This window comes from Octopus sinensis, linkage group LG16 (genome assembly GCF_006345805.1).
Source record: "Octopus sinensis linkage group LG16, ASM634580v1, whole genome shotgun sequence".
Lineage (NCBI taxonomy): Eukaryota > Metazoa > Mollusca > Cephalopoda > Octopoda > Octopodidae > Octopus > Octopus sinensis.
In genome coordinates, this window is record NC_043012.1 from 15,534,153 (window position 1) to 15,544,152 (window position 10,000).

General features: G+C 34.6%; 1 protein-coding gene across 1 annotated transcript in view; it reads right to left on the reverse strand.

Annotated features, from left to right (window-relative positions):
- Positions 1-6,366, reverse strand: part of LOC115220341 — an 87,850-nt gene extending 81,484 nt beyond the window's left edge. The window contains exon 1 of the mRNA XM_036509904.1: positions 6,270-6,366. The gene's annotated coding sequence lies outside the window, so the exon portion shown is untranslated. The remainder of the gene's footprint in view (positions 1-6,269) is intronic.
- Between the last annotated feature and the right edge of the window lie 3,634 nt (positions 6,367-10,000).

The window sequence follows — 10,000 nt, forward strand, 5'->3', positions numbered from 1 at the left end:
TCAATGTCAAGACTCCTTCCCAATCTGGTATTTACAGATCGACTATCAAAGAAATTGTTAAACTAAAAAAGAAAATGAAGAAAACACTACATTTAGAAAACTGGTCATTGCATTTTGATGGTAAACATATTGATGACCAAGAATACCAAGTGCTAGTTTTAAAGAATGAACAGGGAGAAGTTAAGTTAGAAGCACTTCAAATACCAAAATGAAAAGCTGATGCTGTTGTGAAAGGAATAACAACTGTTTTAGATGAATACAATTTATAGAACTGTGTAAAGATGATTGTCACTGATACAACACTGGGAAAAGAAATGGCATTGTCATTCAGTTGCAACGACTGTTTGCTCAAAAGGGTTTGAAAGAACCGCAGTTTATTGGTTGTCAGCATCATATCTTTGATAGAGTTCTTCGTGTCGTAATGGATAACGAACTTGGAGAGAAAAGTCATCTTCCAATATTGAATATACATTGATCCCAGAGCTTCTAAGTAATTATGAGAAACTCCTGGCTAATTTCAACAATGGTGAAGAAAAGATGACTGATTCAGCAAGATGGCGAGATGACATGAAATTTCTATTTCATTTGACCAGAATTTTTCGTTTCATTGAAGAAACTGGCATAGTTTTAAAAAATACCCGACTAAAGTAATGCAAGATGGAATTCTCGAGCAATACTAGCTATTTTGGCATTTATTCTTCTGCCGGAGAAAAGAGTTTTGCTTCTCAATGTTTGTCGATTCATCTCTTACAGCTGGGCAGATTTTTGGTTTACTGACCAAATGTTAAATGTACATGATTATCAGAAGTTATGTGGTAGCCTGCAAGTTCATAAAAAAGTATTGAACTCTGTAAAAACTTTTGGAGTCGAGAACCATCAAAACTGGAAATTTCTAGAATAAATCAGAGTGCAAGATCTTTATGATGTTTGTAGAAAGAAGGGGAAACTTCTGCTTCGATTTAATTCTTAATTAAATTCTTTGTTATGCTTAATTCTTTGTTATGTTTAAAAATTTGCTAACATTCAGCACCCTTTTTCTTATACAGTTATTAAAAATTGGAATTAAGCCTATAAAGTTAAAAATATGTATTGTTTTTAATTTTGTATATTACCGAATGCTTGTAGTGGTCAAAGTCTTAAAATAGCCTAGTTTTCAACCTTTGCATAGAGCAATTTCAATTCAATCATCTTAAAGATATACAAATATACTTTCATTCCACATCTCTCTTGCGTTTACAAGGATTTAGGAAACGGAAATACTGAAGTGTGAATCGTGTGTCGTTTAACGATAACAGTTTAACCAGCCCATAACTCCAGAACTACTTCAACTAGAAAGCTGAAATTTCAGATAAACAATTTCTGTATTGCATTGAGTCAGCAAATCAAGTTTGGTAAAAACTTGAGCAGGCGTTATGAACCCACCTAGAATTTTGCATAATTTGGGCCAAAAGTGGTGTTTGGTTTAAGTTGGGGGTGAAATTTTTTGTAAATAAACCAAAATAAATGTTAGTTTCTTGATTTTTATAAGATTTGGCATCGAATTATTTTATAGGGTTATTACGTTGCGAAAAATTCATAACCTTAATATATTATATATATATATATATATATATATATATATATATATATATATATATATATATATATATATATATATATATATATATATATATATATATATAGAGAGAGAGAGAGAGAGAGAGAGAGAGAGAGAGTAATGGTACAACAAGGCACCAATGTTTACTGGAAATAGCAGACGATACGTTTACGACGCTATAGTAAAGCTTCAATGTGTATATACTGGCAAAGCCGTGTGGGGGCAGCAAACATTAAAAATTTTGTCATACCTCAAGGAAGAACATTATATAAATGGACAACCCAAAATCGGATAATCCAGTAGCTAGGTTTCGGACTCTTCAAATACGCCTGTCATCGTAAATTTGATTAGTCTTCATCAGCTGGATTTACCTGGACAATTTTTCAAATGTAGCTACATCAATGCCAGTATACTCGCCTGAGCGCTTAGCCGTTAACAGACCGAGAACAGTGAAAAAATGTTCAATGAAAAATAAAATATTGCAATACAAATGTATTACTTTCCAGTTTATACACATTGAAGGTTTACTATAGCGTCGTAAATGTATCGTCTGCTATTTCCAGTAAGCATTGGTGCTTTGTTGTACCACTACTCTATATTTATACTTCTACCTTTATGGTGCTTTATTTTACTGGAAAGTAATACATTTGTATTGCAATATTACACACACATATCTATCTATCTATCTATCTATCTATCTATCTATCTATCTATCTATCTATCTATCTATCTATCTATCTATCTATCTATCTATCTATCTATCTATCTATCTATCTATATATCTATCTATCTATCTATCTATCTATCTATCTATCTATCTATCTATACATACATACATATATATATATATATATATATATATATATCCGACTCGTGGCCGATGCCAGCGCCGCCTCGACTGGCCTCCGTGCCGGTGGCACGTAAAATACACCAATCCGACCGTGGCCGTTGCCAACCTCGCCTGGCACCTGTGCAGGTGGCACGTAAAAAGCACCCACTGCACTCATGGAGTGGTTGGCGTTAGGAAGGGCATCCAGCTGTAGAAACATTGCCAGATAAGACTGGAGTCTGGTGCAGCCTTCTGGCTTCCCAGATCCCCGGTCGAACCGTCCAACCCATGCTAGCATGGAGAACGGACGTTAAACGATGATGATGATGATGATGATATATATATATATATATGTGCGAGTGTGTGTGTGTGTGTGTAATATTGCAATACAAATGTATTACTTTCCAGTAAAATAAAGCACCATAAAGGTAGAAGTATAAATATAGAGTAGTGGTACATATATATATGTATACTAGCTGAGGTACCCGGTAAAAAATTACCGTTAATAAGATATCTGCTTATCGCTATGAAACATATTTCGTCAAATTTCGACAATTTTCAAAAATTTTAAATCTATATTAATGGGTAGGACCAATTTGACGAAAAAATGAGCAGAGTCTGGTAGCGAACCCATGTCGTCGCCATTTTTTTTTTGCATGTGCGTAAAATGGCGAAATTTTATGCTTTAGGGGTAGATTTCATCAAACAGATGTTACGACGGTTAGTGAGCAAAATGCCTAAATTTTGCTTGAGAAATAAAATGGACTTTCCTAATCAAAACCTGAAACGCTGGGGAATTAAAACAACGAATTGAAATAATAAGTTTTAGCAAATCGAAACAATTTGCAATGAAATGAAGAATTGGCAAATGCCAAATAGATTACCGTTAATAAGTTGTCTGTTTATACCCATGAAACATTTTTCGTCAAATTTCGAAATTTTTCGTCAAATTGATGTCACGATGGCTAATGCGAAAAATGCCGAAATTTTACGATTTTTGAAAAATCGATGCTGATTAAAAATAGATTTTTACAAAATTCCAAGTGCGTAAGTGACCGTATGGGCATAACCCCACCCCCCACGCGTGTCAAGTTTCATCGAGGTCAGTTGGATAGTCTCGGAGGAGTTAAAGTAACAAATTCACAAACACAAACTTGCCATTTATTATTATACAAACATACATTCATACATACATGCATACATGCATGCATACATACATACATACATACATACATACATACATACATACATACATACATACATACATGCATACAAGCATACATACATGCATATATGCATACATACATACATACATACATACATGCATACATGCATACATACATGCATACATGCATACATACATACATACATACATGCATACATACATGCATACATACATACATACATACAAACATACATACATACATACATACATACATACGTACATACATGCATACATGCATACATACATACATACATACATACATGCATACATACATACATACATGCATACATACATACATACATACATACATACATACATACATACATGCATACATGCATACATACATGCATACATACATACATACATACATACATACATACATAAATTAATAAATAAAACATATGCATACATACATATATGTACATACCTACATCAATATGTATATATACATGCATATATGGGTACAGGACACCAAAAAACGTAGAACACAACGAGAAACGAAAACATAAAAACAAAACATGGAAACAGACTTTTTTAAACAACGAAAAAACAGAGTACAAGACATACAGCACAAGGAACATTCCCCTTCCTCAGCTGCCCCTGTTTCGACTACTCCGTGTTTCGAATACATACATATATACATACATGCATACATACATGCATACATACATACATACATACATACATACATGCATGCATGCATGCATACATACATACATACATATATGCATGCATGCATGCATGCATGCATACATACATACATACATACATGCATACATACATACATACATACATACATGCATGCATACATACATACATACATACATGCATACATACATACATACATACATACATGCATGCATGCATACATACATACATACATACATACATACATGCATGCATGCATACATACATACATGCATGCATGCATACATACATACATACATACATACATACATGCATGCATACATACATACATGCATGCATACATACATACATACATACATACATACATACATACATGCATACATGCATACATACATGCATGCATGCATGCATGCATGCATACATACATGCATGCATGCATACATGCATGCATGCATGCATACATACATACATACATACATACATACATGCATGCATGCATGCATACATACATACATACATACATACATACATACATACATACATACATACATGCATATGTGTGCGCGTATGTTTGTTTTGCTATCAAGATTGGCAAAATCCACCTTGTTCGTAAAAAGTTTTTGACCTGGGTTTGCACCCTCTAAGTAAATTTTGCTCCCGGGCCACTACCCAAATTAACCCCTCATAATTTTTTTTCAGTTTTTGGAAATTTCAAAACATTTTTATGAATTTGTGTTCTACACATGGGAATTCATACAACTATTGAATAAAGTTTTTTTTCAATTTTTCGAACTTTTGTTTTTTTAATCAGACAGTCCGAACTTTTGACTTAAACCGTAGCAATAGACCATTACATGTGTTTATAGGGAGAAAGTTATTGAAAAGAATGAATACGTCAGAGTGATAAACAAAGAGGGTATCAGGTGGTTGAGAGATGTGCTAAAAATAACAGCTAAATAGCCCCCAAATCACGCACAAAAAGTTTTTTTTTTTTTTTTTTCAAGTCGCAGGAGTAGCTGAGTGGTAAGTAGCTTGCTTACCAACCACATGGTTCCGGGTTCAGTCCCACTGCATGGCACCTTGGGCAAGTGTCTTCTACAATAGCCTCGGGCCCACCAAAGCCTTGTGAATGAAAGAAGCCTGTCGTATATATGTATATGTATATATGTGTGTGTGTGTGTGTGTGTGTGTGTGTGTGTTTGTGTCTGTGTTTGTCCCCCAACATCGCTTGACAACCGATGCTGGTGTTTTTATGTCCCCGTAACTTAGCGGTTCGGCAAAAGTGACCGATAGAATAAGTACTAGGCTTACAAAGAATAAGTCCTGGGGTCGATTTGCTCGACTAAAGGCGGTGCTCCAGCATGGCCGCAGTCAAATGACTGAAACAAGTAAAAGAGTAAAAGAGAGAGAGAGAGAGAGAGAGAGAGAGAGAGAGAGAGAGAGAGAGAGAGAGAGAGAGAGAGAGTATAGTCGTATGAATTCCCGTGTGTAGAATACAAATTTGCAAAATTTTCCTGAAAATTCCAATTATGTGGAGTATTTAAAGCCGAATTCTGCCTCGATCTCTTCCTGACTCATTTATACTCCATGCAGTTAAAGAGAAGAAATTAATGAAATTAATCATTATTCATTTTGCCCCAGATCAGACGGTAGTTTTTGAAAATTGAAAATCATCAAATTAGACATTGGTGTCAGAAAAAATTGACTTGGAATCCAACAGAGAAAAGAATTTGGATTGTTAAAAACCAAAAATTATCTCGATATTTTAGTTCTGGCCCACTCCCTTGTAGTTATGTCAAGTATTTAACAAAATGACGAAAAATAGTGAAAAAAAAGGTCAAAGAAAAAGAGTCGATATAATGAAAAACATGTGAGTATAAAAGCAATAATTCTAAAGCTGAAAAAATGAGCTGTTGAGAGATGTAATTTTATGATTAAAACTAAATTTGGAACATATTCATTACTCCCTCGCTCTTTCATAAAATAACACCAGTTTTCAATGCTTCACTGGAATAAGGAAGTTTATACAATGGCAATATATGTGCACGCGTATTTATGTGTGGGTGTAAAGTTACTGCTCAGTCACGTCATCTAAGTCATCTCTCTCTCTCTCTCTCTCCCCCTCTCTCTCTCTCCCTCTCTCACACACAGTTGAAAATGGATCTTTTCTTTTTGATGGACGGAATTTTCTAGTTAACTAAACAATTTGAAACTTCGTATACTGGTAGAATGTGTCAAAAGAAAACATTATTGTAAACAAAATTTAATTCGAAGAATTAAACTACGTTAAACTTACAAATTACAATTTTGTTTACAATAATGTTTTCAAAAAGAAAAGATCCAAAAAAGCTACTGCCGTTTGCGATAGTAATCAGAGGAACAACATCCTGATCATCTCTACTAAATGCTACCACTCTGTTCTCGTGCATTACTTATTCTTCCCTCTCAACTGGCAGATAGCCACTTCTACACTATCAACAACCAATCAGCGTGCGAACTTGTCACTGCCACAACAATTACCGTATTTTCCGGTGTATAAACCGCTATTTTTTAACTGGAAAATAAACTGCGGCTTATAGAAAGGTGCACCTAATATGTATAGTTTTTTTTATAAGTTTCAGGAGGAAAATAATTTGTCTATGGAGATCGACTGATTCGATTGATTTTATCACAGGAAAGGTCGGTTGGTGAACAAATGTGAAAGACTACGGCTACAGTACATTGGTGCCTGGAAGAAAGGTACGCGATGTCATGAAACGGAAAGCCGCTACGACTAAGGAGAAGCCTAAGCAAATCGTTATAGAATGCACCAAAGGATGCAATAACATCGTAAGTGCGATGTTACCCAATGCGGAAGGCTGCAAGCAGACGACACGTAAGCAACGGCCCATACCACTCGATCCTCGACGACTTCGCGAACTGGGGGAATTGCCCGACGAATATAAAATGACAACACGCGGAGAACACTTCTTGCTACACGATAATGGCCCAAACTGCGATGACAGAATCCATTCTTTTGCAACTGAACAAGGAATCCGGGAACTGGCAAGAGCCTACCATAAGTTCATGGACGGCAATTTCGCGATGGTATTTTCTCCCTAGTCTATGTAATATGTCTCCCACCTGGAAACAACTACGTAACTTCGGTATATATATATATATATTGAGTATTATCTGGTAATTGATATTTGATTTGGATGTATTTCTCCATTTTCTTATCTTGTATATATAAGTGTATATATTAGGAGTTAATAATATATATCAGAAATAATAGAAGAGAAGTAATCAAGATGAGTAATTTTCTTAGATTTAGTAGATGGTGATTTGTTATTAATGAATCAAATTTAAAAAATCTCTTAGACATAATATTTACTACCCGCGGAGGAAACCTAATCAACTAAGTAAAAATATCAAGGGTCAATAATATATATTAAAAAATGGAAATGAGGCAATCGTGATGAACCGAGTAATTTCTTTAGATACATAGAATTTTTTTCCTATTTAAAAAGATTACCAAAAAAAAAAGGGAGAATTTAATTCTATAAATGCAATGAAGTTTCCTATGGGAACTGAAAGAAAAGAATATAAAATTTAACCTGAAATGGGATATAATAAGAAATTCGCAGCCTTATAAAAATAGCAGAGATGGTTGTGAACTTTGTTCTATGGAAACATGAAATTTTAAAACATAGGAATAATACAAACTTGTTAAATAACTGTTCTGAACTAGGAGATCTTGCATACATCGTACAACCCGTACGTTTAAATATTTTAAATAATAATATTCTGACCATTCCTAAATTTTCAAATTCTAATTCTTTATAACGAAATAAGAATGAATATACTATACTAGCTTTTAATTCAACATGCATAGATTACTAGGAAACTTCATTGCATTTATAGAATTAAATTCTCTTTTTTTTTTTGGTAATCTCCTATATTAAATAGGAAAAAAATTCTATGTATCTAAAGAAATTACTCGGTTCGTCACGATTACCTCAATTCCATTTTTTAATATATATTATTGACCCCTGATATTTTTACAATATCTGCCGAAGTCTGTCAACAACAATATCATCATCATCATCACCACCACCACATAATTGGAGTGGATAGTATGTTTTCGGGGATTGTTGTTGCTTAATAGATTGTTACTTAACTTGATCATTTCTTCGTGGTGTGTATCAAGATCGCTACTTATATTCTTCGCTCTATGTTTTAGGAACTGAGCCATCCCTCTCTTTACACTGTATGGATGGTGGGAATTGAAGTTGAGGTATCGTCCAGTGAAGGTTGCTTGCGGTATTTGGATGTCCTGAATCCATACTTGGTGCGTGTTATTAATACATCCAAGAATGCTAGCTGATTGTCTTTTCCCTTTTCCATTGTGAACTGTATGGATGGCTTTATTGAGTTCAAATGATCTAACAACACTTGGACATCTTCCTGGTGGGGCCAGAGTATAAAGGTGTCATTAACATATCACAGCCATAGGGTTGGTTTTAGTGGTGTTGATCCTAAGGCCAAATTCTCAAAGTATTCCATGTATAAATTGGCTATTATCGGTGATAATGGCGAACCCTTAGCTAAACCCTTTTCTTGTCGATATATATCATATATATCAGTGTCCATTCTGAAGTAGGTAGTTTCTACACATAATTGCCCACGGGTATATGGCGTAGTGGTTAAGAGTGCAAGCTACTAACCCCAAGACTCCGAGTTCGATTCCAGGCTGTGAGTTGAACAATAATAATAATAATAATAATAATAATAATAATCTGACAACAAGGTATGCAATAAGGAAGAAAGAAAAGTCGATAGATATGACAAGTTAGCTTGGGAGGTTAAGCGGTTGTGGTCGATGAAAAAGGTGGTAGTAGTACCAAAAATGGTCGGAGCCCTGGGAACAGTGAGTTAAAATCTTGAGAAGTACATGGAACAAACAGGAGCTGCAATAAGGGTGGAGTACTTGCAGAAAACAGCACTGCTTGGAACCGCTCGTATACTCCGGAAGGTGCTTGAAAAATAAGAGGTGTTTCCTTAGTTCAGTGGTGGCAAACAGCTGACACCGTAGTACATCTCCAGCATTAGATGCTGTGCAAAGCAATAACAACAACAACAGCAATAATAATAATAATAATAATAATAATATAATAATAATAATAATAATAATAATAATAACAACAACAACAACAACAACAACAACGGAAAAATACCTTAGGAATTAGAACTCAGGTTCGAAATTCCCCCAGGACACCTGATAAAGGCTGGAGAGTACATCAGCCGAAACGTTGTGTTAACAACAAACTTGAGGACAAATATCCGTCAAATGTAAATAATGTAAACAAAGTACATAATTCCTCATTTCTCAAATACTGTACTTTCATAAGTTGTTTGAAAGTTTTTTTCTCATAGTATGCTTTGAAGTTAGCTATCACATCTTGATCCATTGGCTAAAGCAAAGAAGTTATATTATTGGTGATATATTCTACTCTCACATTTTTAGAAAGATCATCTGTAATTGTTGGGTATCCCGGTGCATTGTCTAAAAGAATCAATGCTTTGTTGAAAACATGGCAGACTACCTTTCTACGACAGGACCAAAAATGTTTGTAAATTACTCTGAAAAGGCCCTTTGTTATCCATGACTTCTTATTTGAACGCCACATCAGAGGTAAATTAAACTTTGTGTAACTTTTGA